This window comes from Ceratotherium simum, chromosome 6 (assembly GCF_057802395.1).
Source record: "Ceratotherium simum simum isolate JZ-2026a chromosome 6, ASM5780239v1, whole genome shotgun sequence".
In the NCBI taxonomy this organism is placed as follows: Eukaryota; Metazoa; Chordata; class Mammalia; order Perissodactyla; family Rhinocerotidae; genus Ceratotherium; species Ceratotherium simum.
The window spans coordinates 33,443,750-33,459,872 of NC_141905.1; the positions used below are offsets into that span (position 1 = coordinate 33,443,750).

Sequence of the window (16,123 nt, forward strand, 5' to 3'; positions counted from 1 at the left end):
GAATATTAGATAGTTTCACATTTTGTGTTATGCTGTATCATTCTCTGTTATCAGTAATGTACAGTAAAAGTCTGTTATAGATTTTTAGTGGAGTTTGAAGAATAGTGGAAGAGGAATGGTGGCCACGCATAGGGTAAGCATGTATGAAAAGCATAGCATCTACAGAAGGTAAGACAGTGAACAGGAATTGAGAATTCTGTGAGAGGTGTCCAGGGAGTGTAAACCTCCTGGAAATCCTTAAAAATCCTGCAAAGCGTGTGTGATGAGGCTTGAACCATTTTATCCGGATATTAAAGGAAAGGGCGACTCCAGATGGCTTATAGATTTAGGCTTATCCAGATTATACTAGTTAAGCACTTTATCATATTATAAATCTTCACTACATATATTGTTCATTCATTTTGTTATGCGTCGAACATTTATTTAGCTTGTTGACCTATATTACAGGGATACAACATTGAAAGATAGACTCCAAGTCTTCTAGGAACTCATAGTTTAGGAAGAGAGAGAAACATAGAAGCAAGTGATTGTAATACGTTGTAATAATTAAGTAAGCATATGTACAGCTGTAGAGGCAGGACAAAGGAGGACCTGATCGATTCCATTTGGAGAAAGGGTCATGAAGGGGTTTTACAGAGGGTGACTATTAAGTCACATTTTGAAGGGTGGATAGGACAGGCAGATAAGGGGAAACATGTAATTCTATGCATATAGTGATTAATATATGTGCAAAAGCACAGAATTATGAAATAGAAGGGCAAGTCTAGGAACTACAGGTAGTTTAGTATGGTTAGAATGTAGGCTGTTTATAAATCAAACCGCTCTCAAAAATGTGTAAGTTCCTTGATGAGTGAATCCATGCATTGTACCTTTCACACATCTGCCAGGGTGACTAACAACTAGTAAATAACCAATCTTTGAATTGAGTTACATGGTGATTTTGGAAAGATATTCCTATTATGAGGATGTAGTTTTTTGGTGGAACTTGATTCAGGAGGGACACAAATTTGCTACTTTGTCTTAACAAAGAGTTTGTAGGAGACAGATGAGCAATGGTTTCCATCATTTGTCTGTGTATCTGACAGTTGATTATCATTTTATACTTGTAGCAAACATTCTCCTTCTCTTTGCAGAAAGACCCAGAACAGTGCTGGCCCCTTAATAGGGACATAATAACTATTTTGACTAACCAATATATCTTTGTCCTCACAGAGACAAAAGCATACAAAATTAAGGCCAAGATGTACGTTGCTTCATCTTCCTTTGGCAAGATGAAGGCATATCTGCAAAAAACTACTCGTCTTTTTTCTTTTCTTCACCTCTTTTCTTGTCCTGAACCCCAATTCCCTTGTTCTCTTATTATTTTTAACAAGAGAGATTTGCAACTCTTGTTAGGGGAATCCAAAATTTTTTTCAGTTGCTGAAGAGTTAAATAGAATTAAGTTTTCATGTAATAGAATTTTCAAAAGAGGAATTTGTAATTGGGAAGGAATTCCTGAATCCATAGAGTTAAAGCTATAGACTACAGTCTAGCACCATTGCTTCAGCAGAAGTTTAAGCCATTGAAGTTCAGATTTAGCTTCATAATGGATGCTTGCTATGCGAGCTTAGTACACTCTTAATTATGTTCTGATCTTCTAAGAGGAATAAAAGCTTTTTTGCTTGTGCAGTAGTTTTCAACCAGGAGCAGTTTTGCCTTCTAGTGGACATTTGGCACTGTTTAGACACATTTTTGGTTGTTTCACTATGGTAGGAGAAGGAGGAGGAATGTGGCTGGCATCTAGTGGGTAGAGGCTAGGGATGCTGAAAACATCTTGCAGTGCAAAGATAGCCCCCACAACAAAGAATTATCTGGCGCAGAATGTCAATAGTGCTGGAGTTGGGAAATCCTATGTTAAACTAACAGATGTTTGGTTTGGTTTATTACCAGCCTACTGAATGGTACTGGTCTAGGAAGGACCAGATGATGGGGCCAGTTAGGTCGCAGCTATAGTCTCATTGCTCTGTGTGTATGTGTGGCAAGCTTGCCAGATAACACAAGTTCTAGTTTGTTGGATAAGGAAACATCATTTGTTTAAAGCAATCTGTGTGTCTAGACAAGCTCCAAGTGATCTATCAGGTATATAGTGTCATTTGTGCCTTTTAAAAATCAACTAAACTATGTATTTACCTGAAAGACTGGAGTAACTTTGAGAAGTTGATTTAAAAAATGTTTCTTAAACATATGTATGTTTCTCAGAGAGTGAATGTAGCAGCTTCAAAGAGGATTAAATTGATTTGAACTTTAGGAGGACTGATAAGTCCTTCATTAGAAATCCTTGACTCTCCATTATTTTGTTTTATATATTTTTGAGAAATGTTAGGATGTAGAAAGAACCTTGAAAGTAAGTAGTCAAATCAGGAAATCAGAATGAATTTGGAAATAATTAATAGCACTATGTCTTTTAGCAACTTTTATTCTCATGCATTTTTTTTATGCAGTGCTTTTGAAAGGTTTAAGTGACCAGAAAAGATTTCTTTCTGTGGGTCTTAGTAGGAGTTCCCAGCTCATAAAATGGTCAGGAAATTAGCATTGGTCCCAAGGTACACTCTTCCAACCCTTCTTTATATCCCAGCTACCCCAGTAGACAGAAGATCAAGTATCTGCCTCAAAGCAGTGTGCTTAAGCTTCCTTATTATGCCAACACAAGTTTTCATCAAAGCAGTGGCAAGAATAGAGAAGAATTGGGTTGTTTTAGTTAAGGTATCATTTGCTATTGTGACAAAGAAACACTTTCATTTCAGTGGGGAGTTCACAATAGATTTTTTTCCCTTGCTCATTTAACAATCCAATGTGTATGTTCCTGGTTACTGGGCAGCTTTCCTCTACCTGGTGATTCAGGGATCCAAGAATAAATTCAGCTTATTCCATCTTGTGGCCTCTGCATTATCTGCTTCTAACCAGTAGAAGGGAAAACAAGGAGACCTGAGCAGCTGCCTTCAAGCCACAAGGCTGCACCATGGAGGGGCAGAGCATGGCACATAAAATTTGTTCAATTTCTTTTAGACTTATATCCTAACTCTCTTTGGCTCGATATATGTGGTCACATATCTATGATGGTGGTACATATATTTTTAAAAATTCTTTAATTTTTAAAATTGTATTTCCTACTCTCTTAAGAAAGTTGGGATTTTATAGCTATAACATTTATTGAATATATAATCCATGTCAGATTTACATGTATTTTTACGCATATTAACGTGAGTTCCAAGTGTATTAACTCATTTTATTCTCAAAATATTTTAATGAGGTAGGTACAAATATTACTCGATTTTAGAAAAAATCATGGCCCAGAAAGGTTAAGAAGCTTACTTACTGTCACATGGTCATGCATGGTACAATCCAGAAAGTCAACCACAGAGCTCATGTTTTTAAACACATGTTCTGCAAAATGTTAAATAAAAAAATAACTTAGAAAGCTCAATGAATGGGAATAAGATGATTATTTTAGGTGTAGGGGCTGGTTGAAATGATGCATGGAGAATATATAAAAAAGGAATTTTAAAAAGCAACATTTGAGTGGTATACAAGTCTAATAGAGAAAAAATCTAAAGGTAGGGAGAATTGTGAAGGAATAAGATCATCCAAACTTGAACAGGACTGATATCATAATATATATATTACAGTTGTTGGGCGTGGGAAAAAGATGGGAGATTCTGACAATGTTTGGTTTACCAAGATAGTAACGTGTAGTCAAAAACTTAACTAGGCATGGTCAGACTGCAGACTTTTAGCAATTAAGGTAGCTTTTCCCTCTGAAATTTTTAGATGTGAAATCTTGTTGTGTGATTTGGCTCCAGTTCAACGTTTTTCTTTTTGTTCAGTATGTCTTTTGCTTTTCTATCTGTTTCCTCATCGTTCCACATTGAAATTTAGGGAGCACCCGGTGACTATTCGATTTTATTGTGGATTTTCACTATAGTATGACTATGATTATTTAAAGTGCTGGTAGATTATAAGATATTTCAATTATTCTAAGAAACCAGTAGCAAAGTGATGGAAATCTACGAAGACAAGAAACAATTTATCAAACTTCAGAAACAATTTTATGTGCATGCGTTGGCTACTGACGAACAATATTTAGATTTTCAAACACTGTTTTGCGTCGCAAATTTTGTGATATTTCCTACCCTCATTTCCCCTTAGGCTAATTTTGTGCCCCTTTGGAGATAGACAAACTCACATTTTACTCTTGCCATCTTCTTTGGATTTGTTCACACATGAATATACTGCCAAATTTGAAATTCCTCCTAGTGAGAAAAATATATCCTAGTTTTTGGCTCTGCATATCTGATTATCCTAAAAGCAATGGCAGCACCAAAACGTTTCCAGAATGGAACAATTATAATTAAGTAGTAAGAGGAAAAAACAATTGGTTATGCCACAGTGTTTATACTTCACCATTATATTTGATTAGTTGACTGACTATGTAAAGGTATTACTGGGTTAGTCTCACAGAAAACTTTTGTTGTATTGTTTTCTAACTCTATTGTGTTATTCTGTGGTACAACTTTGAGCATATTTAGATTGCTTACATTTTAAAAAAGAATCTGAACATATTTCCCCTATGAGATACCATTAATAAGGTATCACATATAATTAGAAAAAACGGCATTGCACAGATGAGAAGAGAAAATGTGTTTTGGCAGAAACAAATTGTGGTGCATATTAGTATGTCTTTAGATCCAAGGAACATTTGATAATTGGGTGCAATTAACTTCAAAATAAGGCTTGATTCTTCTTTGGAAGCATATACAAAAATTTAGATGCAAACTAAAATGATAATGTGAAAAGTAACCTGACAGGTAGACAAAAAACTTGCAGAAATTCTACAGAGATAAAACTATACAGGTGAAAATAATATCCAAACTGAAATAAAAATATGACTTTGGGAGGAGAGAAATTGTTCTCAGTTGACAGGACAAATGGCGGTGTCTTTTGACTTAGGGAAAAAATAACTAAATGCTTGATTTTCATGTGGTTATTATTAATTTTTGTATATGTACAGTAGAGAGGCTGTTTTTCTTCTTCTTCAAGTACAAAGAACATTCCACAGTCTCCCATGTGTTTTATTTTCCTGATAGGCAGTAGTTCTCTCCCCAGGGTGCTGAGTTGACCTCCATGTGAGTTATAACCAAAGCTAGGAACAGGGACATGTGATAGTTATCAAGGATAATTGTTTTATGGTCAATCTTTCCCTGAAAACTACAGCCTTTCTGAAATGTGATATTTACTTAAAACCTCTATTATTTATTTATTTGTTTGTTTGTTTTGGATTTTTCCATTTTAACAACGGGCATCATAAATTGATATATAAGCTAAGTAGAACCTGGGCTTGTAGATAGTTATGTTTTAGGAAAGAAACTTTACTAGGAAAACTGATTGTAGTCTCATTCTTTCTCCCTCCTTTCCTTTTCTTTTCCCGCCTATAATCAAGAATACAAACTCTCTTACTGTGAAATAGTTGAGGAGGACGGCTTTGAAACTATCATTCTATTGCATGAGAGTATTATAGCTGGCACTCTTATGTTGGGTAATTAAAGCTGAAAAGTGGTTGTTTTTAGTCTGGAGAATGAGAGTAATATAGCCACTTTTTTAAAAATAAAATTCTATGTAAAAAAAAGAATTCTTTTCTAAATAGAATGCAACCCTTTTAAAATATCGAAAGTTACTGTTTATAATGACACCACATAAATTAGGCATTATTATTTAAAATGATGCAAAATGTCACTGAATCTTTCTCTCTTGAAACTAAATGCTTCCATGGCACCTGACAGAAGCAATGCTCTCAATTACTCACTTATGGTTATGAGAGACAGCAAAAACACAGACAATTGCATTGGGAAAGCATTAAAAATCTTTTAGGCATTTATTATAGTTTCTTCCTCATCAAACTTTTTTCCCCTGAAGCTTCTAAGAAGGAACAATCTTGAATGATTTGTCTTTTCTTTTTATTTTCTTGCCTACACTTTTGATAGGGATGATGGAAATGGTCTACATAGAGGGCTTTAGGTAAAAGGGAAACAAAAGTCCAGAGTTTTGCACATCCTGAATAATCATTCCCTGGCATTCTGTCTTGGGGACAAAGTGTCCTTCCTTTTCTTCACAGGATCATTTCAAACGCTTTTCTGTTAAAAGGCCCACAAATTGCTGAAAGGCACTTACTGCAAAGAGGGCTACATAGATATCTTCTTGTCCTTTAGCCTTAATGAGCTGTATAGTCAGTGTATGCACAAAGTACCCTGAAAGGTCTGCTGGGCAGTTCAGAGAAGTCTGAGATTCAGCTCTACTTTCAAGAAACATGCAGTCTGTCTGCTGCTCCAATAAAACAACAGCAGCAGCAGCAACTGCAGCAACAACACAAATTGCATGAGAAAATAGTATGTGACAAGGGCTGTAGGAGTGGTGTAAACAATAACTTTTATTTTCAGAGTCACAGGAGAGATAATTGCTGCAGGCAGAGGGATCAAGGACCTTTGTATTTGGGAGTTAACTTTTCTGTTCTCTGGACCTAGAACAATATGAAGAATTTAAATTGGTGAAGAAGATGGGGAAGGAAAGGCTACTGTAGTGGGGAAAAGATGAGGAAAAGAATAAAGACAGAAATATCCAAGTGCAAGAATGAGGGTATATCAGTTTATGGGATGATTTCTGTGGCAGGCAAGAGAGATATAAAATGGGAAAATCAGTTGGAGCCAGAATATAGACTGTTTTAAATGACAGGGTAGAGTTTCAACCTTTTGTTGTGGGTAACGGAAAGCAGTTGAGGGATTTTGAGTGGGAAAGTGGTGTGTGGGAAAGTGGTGTGTGCGAAACGTACAGTGTTTTAGAAAGACGCGTCTGTTGGCAATATGTAAAATGAACTGAAGTAGAGGGGATTGGAGGAAGGTTGTTTCAGAGATAGACCTATGGGCTCTTATAAACATAAGTGAGGAGCATGAGCAAGGGGCAGAAAGATGTTGGAAGTGAGGGCAGGACTGAGGAAAGTTTCATATTGGAGATGTTTTCCCACCTGGGCTGAGTCAAAGTATGACTAACAAAATTCGAGACATTTTCAAGATTTACAAGCCACATGTACTGTTATTTTATTTATTTTTCTTTTTTAAAAGCATTATTAGAGAGAAACATTGCTTCAAATGCTTATATTAGAAAAAAATTACAATATCAGCAATTAGTGGTATGCTGCTACAGATCCTTAAGACATTCAAATTTGAGAGGTTATTATAAACAGATTTATGAGAATAAATATAAATATTTAGATGACATTAACAAATTCCTAGAAATGTGGCTCCCTTGAAAGGTGAACCACTACTCCCTATTATAGACCACTCACTCATAGGCGCGCACACACACACACACACACACACACACACACAAGCCACATGTACTTTTATATATAGACCAGAGATTGGCAATACAAACTGTGGGCCAAATCTAGACTGTTGCCTGTTTTTATAAGCAAAGTTTTATTGGAACACTGCTGTGCTCTCTCTCTCTCTTTTTTTTTTAATGTATTATCTATGGCTGTTTTTGTATTTCAGTGCAGAGTTGAGTTATTTACAAGAGAGACTGTATGGCCCACAAAGCCTAACATATTTAGTCTCATGTCTTTTACAGAAAACGTTTGCTGATCCTTGGTCTGGAATTATTAGGTAATTCCAGATAAATCAGTTAAGTAAACCTCATTTCTGATTGCACATGCTGGTTGTGCAAGCAACAAGTTCCAGGAAAACCTGATCTTTCACGAATTTAGTTAAATTGAACATCTATCTTGAAATAAATGTGCATTGTTCTCTCCCCTAGAGGACAGGACTATAGTCATGGATTCTTTTTTATCTTACCTTTGTATCATTTAAGTTCAGCTAGAAAAGTGATGTCCTTTTTGAGCTGATAACCTGATATGAGTTTGTGTGGTCAGTTTTCTTAGCTGGCTTCCAAGTGCAGGGTCTAGACTTCAAGCAAATGCAGTGAAGGGTAAATTTTAGTTTCTTTTGCCAAGCATACTGGTAGTCAATGCTCCCAGTTGACTGAAGCATCATGACTGATAAAAACAAAAAAACTAAGGTTTATTGAGCACTTACGGTATATTGATATTGTTCTTATTGCTTTGCTTATATTATGTAATGTAATCCTCACAAAAATCCTGTGATAGAAGTAAATTTTTAAATTATCTTCTTTTGATAGAAAAGTGAACTGTATGTTAGTGATATTAGATAACAAACCCTAGGCCAACAGCTGGTAATTGGGAGAGCTAGGATTTGAGTACAGATATAGTGAAACTCTTGGAATATCTGTCCATCTCACCTTCTCAGGGCACCACTGATTCCCTTCATCCATTGCTATAGAGCTGGTTTCTTTTTGCTATATGAACTTCTTTCCAGCCGCAATATATTGGTCCAGGGACACAGACCAGAAGCCAAATCCAAGTTGAGACAATAAGAGTCCTGCCCTAAGATTTTGTATAAGAGACTAAAATTTCTGCTTCATTCTAGCTTCTCTTGTAGAGAGGAAGTATTTAAATTTATAGTGCCATTCTCCTTCCATTCCTGTTTAATGATGTGATCTTAAATAATATGAAGAAATACTTATGAATTCAGATCAATGTGGATATGTTTAACATAAGCAAGACAAAGGTGGTAAAGAGTTTGGGAGTGTGCGTTAGTTAACTGAGGATATTAATTCCCTGAATGTTGAGCAGTAACACTGATTTGTAGTGTCTCCTGCTAAAAAAGTAGAGCTAGAGAAAGCAACTGTCAATCAGGGTTCAGTGCAGGAAATAGCAACCACTCGAGGTACTTTCAGTAGAAATCAAGAGAACAGAGAGAATTAGGTGGTTAACACCTGCTAGAGTGGCTAGGGCAGTGGAAGCCAGAGGGGCTACCTCTGGACTATAGATATCATGAAACTGAGATCCAGAGATGAGATCCAGAGGTCAGGAAGCTGCTACCACCAGTATGTTACAACAGCTTCCTTTTGCACCCACAAAACTGGTGACTAGAAATATAATGAGGCATCTGGCTACTGCAAGGGTGACCCACCAACTTTCCTTGCCAGTACCAAAACAGTGAGAAGATGGCCTCTATCTCTCTTTTTGCTTTCTGAATCTCTCAAGAATGCATCTCATCGGCAGATCCTGTTTGCATATAGGCTATTCTAGTTCACTGGTATTTGGGGAGGTGTAGTTTTTAGCTTTGCAGCTCCTGTGATAAGGGATGGAAGAGGGTTGGCAGTGGATGCCAAGTCCTGAAAGAACATATCCACAGGGTCAAGCAGTAGCAGTGGTCAAAATATCCTGGGTATATTTGATGCAATCCCCAAATCTGTAACGGAGCTAGTGTTGAGCTCCCTGTTCTTTGCTGTTGCTCCCCTAGGGATGTGATACCTTGAACCTGGACTGAATTTCAGCTTCTCTTGATTTACCAAGGAAGTCATGTGATTATTGAACTATTCTTTGGAAAGCAGTGATTAAAAACAGGTCACTTTTTTTCTGGAGACTGGTTGATGGCACAGCTGGCCTCAGTGTGGCCACCCACTCCAAGGCTTCTTCTGTGAACTCATATTTCTTATGTGAGAAAATAATGCAAGGTTAGCTAGAGCTTCTCTTTCTAGGAGTAGCCGTCTCCTAACTTGTCATGTTGCTTGTGTTGTGGGATGTTTAAAGGAGTATATATGTTCTAAGACTTAAGACAGTGTATCCAACGATATGAATATTAGATTAATGACATTGCCTAGAGGTTTACTGACTAGGCAAAACTTGCACTAAATAGAGCTCAAAGAGGAATAGAGAATGGGAAACAAATTATTTAATGATGGCTTCCTTTGTTGAAATTTTGAAGTAATCTTTAGTGCCTCTTTTGTAGATACTCCTGTGTAAACTTTTTTGCTTCTCTATTTATTCATTTTTGGTGATTCAGAAAACTACAAATAGTGAGGGTGTCCTAAGTGTGGTCATATAAATAAACACCAAATTGAAAAATGTAGATTGTATACCACATTGACCATTTTCCATTTTTCTTTATCCTACAGTTGTTCTTTTTCATAGACTGCATGATATGTAGGTAATGAATGGTGGGTTTGGGGTGCATTATTGAAAGGAACATAAGGCAGATTCTTGGGATCTCCTTCTAAGATCTTGGAATACAATTTTCATGGTCAGTTGTTCTCTAAATGTCCTACTCTGAAGACTCACTGAAAAAGAGAAATAACCTAATAAATCAATGTTCTTGCAATATCCTCTTGGGATATTTCCCTCTATAGTATGTTCATTCTATCCTACCAAACCAAATGTTCAGAAAAGTGCTTGTTCCTAGACCATAGCTTGAGAATTGCTGTTCTAGGAAGAACTTGCCTCTTTTCCCAGTAACATTTAGTAAGACAGAATGCCTGACAATTTTTAGTATCTAAGTGGTGTAAATTCTGTAAATTCAGCATGTTTAAGCTAACTTACTCACTGATCTTGCTTTCAATGCCAGCTTCATACACCACCAACTCACAAATCATATGAAGTATAATAGGAATGGGCATTCACATTCATTCACAACATTCATGTGAATGAATGTTGCAAAATTATTACCTTAGTAATTTACTGTACAGTGTTGGGAGATTTTGAGTTGTCTTTTCTCAGAGATCATCTAACCTGGACACAATATATTGTAATTTCTCTTTGTTCTGTTTTTTGGTTAGTATCTTCTGCTATGATTAATATTACCTCCATAATGAAATTTGTATTGGAAAAATAAATGGCCTTTTATTTTTTTGAAAAAGCTTTTTTTCTACCCCCATAATCAAAAAGGATGCCAAAAGAAGTCTTAAGACCCTCAGCAGCAAAAATAAATAAATGAAAAAAAAAATCTTAAAACACATTACTATCCTAGAAAGGAAAGTAATAAAAATGAAAAAGTAAGCAATCTACCTTACTTATTTCCCTTTGCAATAATAAGTTATATGTCTTGAAAACCTCTCAAGTAATTTCCATTAATTGCAGTGAGTCCTTTTTTGAGATAGATAGATAGAAAAGGAGGGTTATCAGCTACCAAAAATCTCTTGGGCAAATTTAAACAATGTCCTGTTATTACACACTTGACATATTACAAGCATTAGTCAATTACACCGCTGTGTGTATGTTTTTTTTCTTCTCTGGACTATGTACTGGGAATAACATCAACTCATTTGAGTTCAGGTCCAGATAGTGGCCCTATGTCTAGAAGTTAAAAGCTTACCTCAAGCTTACCTCTAACTCATCAGTCAGAATGAAAACAAAACTACGGGAAAGTTCTATCTTCATTCTTTGCTCTTCTCCTAGGCGGTGTTAAATATGTAAACAAATGTCAAATACATATTTAAACAATGGGGGTATGAAGGAACACTACATCATTAGCCTTCTTAGAGCTTCTTAATCTTGTTCTTGGGGCAAGATAAGGGAATTATGAAAATGTTTGCAAAAAAGGATAAGGAATTTATGAGACGTGGTAAGAATGTGAGGATAGATAAAGAGAGTCATAAAAATGAAAGTTGATATACAGTATTTCAAGAGAGAGGAGGAATATGTGAGACCCCTTGACTTTGGAGCATGCTTGGTTGGAATGTAGAATCTTAAAATTCAAAGACGGGAGTATATCAAGTAGAGTTAAATCTTTGTAAGGCAAAGGAAAAATTAAGGCATTTATCTTTGCCAACAGATAAAAAGGTAATTTTAAGGTGTATGTCAAAGGAGTAATTTACTTACATAGTAATTTTAAAAAGTGATGAAGACACTTTGCTTTTGCTCCATGGACATGAGACATGTACAGTTTATAATCTGAGGTAGTGAAACTAGTTTTCAGGACATGTCATAGCCAGTCATGAATTCTAAATCTTATTCATTTCCAGTAGAAGTGTTGCTATGCAGGAGAGAAAATAGAGAGGACCTATAAAACATTCATCAAAGAAAAAATGCAGTGCCTCGGCTTGAAAAGATGAAAACAGCCTATTTGAAAGAGAAGCTCAAATTGATTTTCACGTATTCACTTTTCTGCAAAAAGCTGCTAATGGTGGCGGACCACATGCGCGGAAATGAGACATTGATATTATCCTAACCCCAATCCCTCCACCAAAGCAAAGACTGAGATTCAAACACGGTGTGAATACATCAGTCATGGATCTGCATGCTGTTGTCAGTTCCTGATTACATGGGAAGTTCCACCGTAGCCAGACTCATGCCAACTGGGGGAAAGGACTCTAGTATTTAGAGTGAAAATAATGAGTGTACTACAGCAAGGATAGTGAGTTTCTTAGTGATAGCACTATTGTAGATATAATTTGAACGTTGAATATATGGTTAGACAGTGCTCAGTATTCACATACTTAATGGTGGTACCCTTTTCTCACAAATTAGTTTTGTTTTAGGCATCACCTCCTTAAAACTGTTGTTTGATGCTATTGCCATGGTGTGTACTTCCCTTCTTTTACCACCACTTCTAGGGAGTTGGAGAAAAAGTGTTGTTAGAAGAAGTAAAATAAGAAAGAATCTATGTTCTTGGGGATGGGGAAAGACCCTCGTCTGAAGTATGAATAATAGTGGGTGTTTCAAAAAGCCTGAATTCCTAGATGGAGCTCTGGATACATTTTCCCTTACATTTCCCTTAGGAATGTTTCCCTGGAAACATTTTCCCTTATACTTAGGATATAGCACAAGCAGTCTCGCACTTATGAACAGATAAGCATCATGGCTGATACTACTTCTGCAGTTCCTGCTGGAGCTTGTACAGGAGCTTTTACCACCAAGTAGTCATCAGAGGACCCCTTTCCTCTACTCCCTTGAGAATAGTTACTGTTAGAACCCTCTTTTTTACTTCCAGAAATTATGCATTAGAACCCCTGTAGCCAGAAAAGAGCTTACTCCTGTCCCAGAATTCCACAGGCAGCATAAAATAATCCTAAGGGTGCTACAGGTGTTTTTGCACTAGCTAGGCTGCGTACTGATCATAGACCTTGGGCAAGCTTCCTTCCTTCTGGTCTTATAATAGAAAGTGATTGGAGTAGAGGATTTCTTACCTCTTTCTCAGTTCTAACACTGTGATTTTTGACAGTATGGACGCTCTGCTGGAGCTGATACACCTGGGTAATCAGGTCATTCAAGAAGCAGATGTCAAGTGAATTATATGCAAGAGATTTATTAAAGGAAAAGCATTGATGGTAAATGGGGAGGGAGCCTAGGGAGGCTGGGAGAGCCTTTATTTTTTGGATTTAAATTTTATACTGGTCACTTGATATACATTATTGCATGTAATTTTCACTACTCTATATGATGGTGTGGCAGCAGAATAACGGTCGCCCAAAGATATCTGTGTCCTAATCCCTGTACCCTATGAATATGTTTATGTTATATAGCAAAGGGGAGATTAAGGTTGCAGATGAAATTAAGTTTGCTAAACAGTTGACCTTAAGATGTGGAGATTATTTTGGATTATCTGGATGGGCCCAATGTAATCACAGCATCCTTAAAAGTGGAAAAGGGAGGCAGAAGAGAGAGAACAAGAGAAATGACAGCAAGAGAAGGTCTTGGCCTGTCACTGCTGGCATTGAAGATAGAGGAATGGGGTCATGAGCCATGAGATGTGAGTGGCCTCTACTAGCTGGAAAAGGCAAGGAAATTGATTCTCCCTTAAAGCCTCCAGAAATAATGCAACCCTGCTGATACCTTAATTTTAGCCTAGTGAGACCCATTTTGAACTTCTAATCTCCAGAGCTGTAAGATAATAAATGTGTATTGTTTTAAGCCACCAAGTTTGTAGTAATTTGTTATAGCACCAATATAAAACTACTACAGATGGGTATTTTTATTCTAATTTTATAAATAAGAGAACTGAGACTTAGAGCATTTAACTAAGATTCTCACAAAGGCAGAGGATTCAAATCCAGATTTGTTCATTTCTAAAGCCTACATTCTGATGTGTTGCCTTAAATTATTACCTGGAACCCTCAGATGTCCTTGGGAGGTCCCTGGCTCAGGACTGTCTTCCCTGTCTTAGTGGGTCACTCTAGTATCTTTTCCTAGCTGGATGCATTTCTTGGTTGCTCAAAGCATCTTCAGTTCTTCCTGACCACACCTTGGCCCTCGCAGGGGAGTGCTTTCCGTGCCTTTCCATCCAGAGCCTTGGAAATGCCTCCAGGTAGAGTTCTTTAAACCCCCAGTGCTGCTGAAAGTCAGGAAAAAAGGAATCGTGTTCCCAGGGTATTTCTTATATTAGCAGCCCTTCCTTTTTATCCATTGCAAATCCCATTTTGTACATCTTCCTATTCTCTGAAACTGGCTTGCCCTCATGCTTACTTTCCATTCTTAGAAAACATGAGGTGGAGTCTGAGTAGGGAATAACTCAGGATATACACATTCTTTTTTTTGGCTCTTTCTATCCTACGGTTGGCTCGCTATCTATTTTCAGGGCATGAGAAACAGAATCCTCAGTCCAGTAGTCGCTCTGGTTACATTCCTCTTAACATCTTTCATGTACTTTATGAGTTAAAAAGTTTTTCTGTGCTGCACTATGAATTTAACAATTCTTTATAAGAATGTTGTCGTTGGGAGCATGTATTATAAATTACACATAACAGATAAGACAGCACTTTAAAACACAATTTGATTATAAGGTAGGGCCTGATGGTATTTATGTCTATTAGTGAATTAGACTACATAGCAATTGTTGACTACACTGCTGACTTTCATACAGAGAAAGCATATTACCATTTGAACCCTAAAGAGTGGTTTTGGCCTAGTCTCTTGAGCAAAAAATGGGATGGCTCAAATAAATCAGTTTAGTTCTATTTGTTTTATGAGCTGTACAGCAGTTGAAGCCCAAGTTTAATGACTTATTTCACACATTTTCCCATAAGTCTTTCCTGGAAACCCAAGACATCCAGAGTTATGATGGCTTATCAGAAAAAGGGAGGACAAGGTTCATTATTCTAGAAATATTACTACCCATAGGAGTGTACAATAGTTGAGGATTTAACTATTTTGATGGTTACTTTGTATTAAATGAGCTAACGTATGCTTTAGGTCTTGTCACAAACGAAAAAATTGTACCTTCAGTAAGAATTGTGATAAGAGCCTCTTAATTCTTGGTGCATTTTATTTTTCTGTATTATTACACTTATTAGTTTGGTTATTTTTCTAGAACCTGGAATTGTTTAGGATTGAATTCTGTGTTTCTGTTTTTGATCCATAGGGTCAATTTATTGTGGAATATGTGTATGAAATTATGCATGGATTGATTTTTTAAAATAAACTTTTAATTTTAGAATAGTTTTAGGTTTATAGAAAAGTTGCAAAAGATAGTACAGAGAGTTCTCATATGGCTTTCTTCCAGTTTCTCCTATTGTAACATCTTATTTGGCTATGATACATTTGTCACAACTAAGACGATGACATCCATATGTTATTATTAACTGAACTCCACACTTTATTCAGATTTCCTTAGTTTTTCCTTAATGTCCCTTTTCTGTTCCAGGGTCCAATCCAGGATACCACATTACATTTAGTGATCATGCCTCCTTGGTCTCCTGTGCTCTGTGACAGTCTTTTAGACTTCCCTTGTTTTTCATGACCTTGACAGTTTTCAGGAGTGCTGGTCAGATATTTTGTAGAATATCCCTTAATTAGAGTTTGTCTGATATTTTCTCATGGTTAGACTGGGGTTGTGGGTTTTGGAAAGGAAGACCACAGAAGTGAAGTGTCCTTCTCATCATATCATATCAAGGGTACATGTTATCGACATGTCTTATCACTGATGATGTTAATCTTGATCACTGGCCAAGGTGGTCTTTGCCTGATTTTTCCACCGTAAGGTTACTTTCTCTCTCTCCACTCCTCTCACCTTCCAATATTCTGCTCTTTGGAAGCAGGTCACTAGTAGAACTCACACTCAGGAGTTAAATTCATAGTGTAGCTCAGAAAGCAGGAGTTGAGGTCCTCCTCTTGGAGGGGAAGTATCTATGTAAATTAGTTGGATTTCTTGTGTAAGGAAATTTGTCTCTTTTCCCCCATTTGTTTATTATGGCTTGATTTTGATTTCTTCAAAGGTTATATTCTTTTTCCCTTCTCAAATA

The 16,123-nt window shown here is 36.7% G+C and overlaps 1 protein-coding gene across 1 annotated transcript in view; it reads left to right on the forward strand.

Annotated features, from left to right (window-relative positions):
* The window catches only part of LOC101393374 (catenin alpha-3), a 753,022-nt gene that overhangs the window by 104,675 nt on the left and 632,224 nt on the right, over positions 1-16,123 (forward strand). The gene's annotated exons all lie outside the window — the stretch shown is intronic.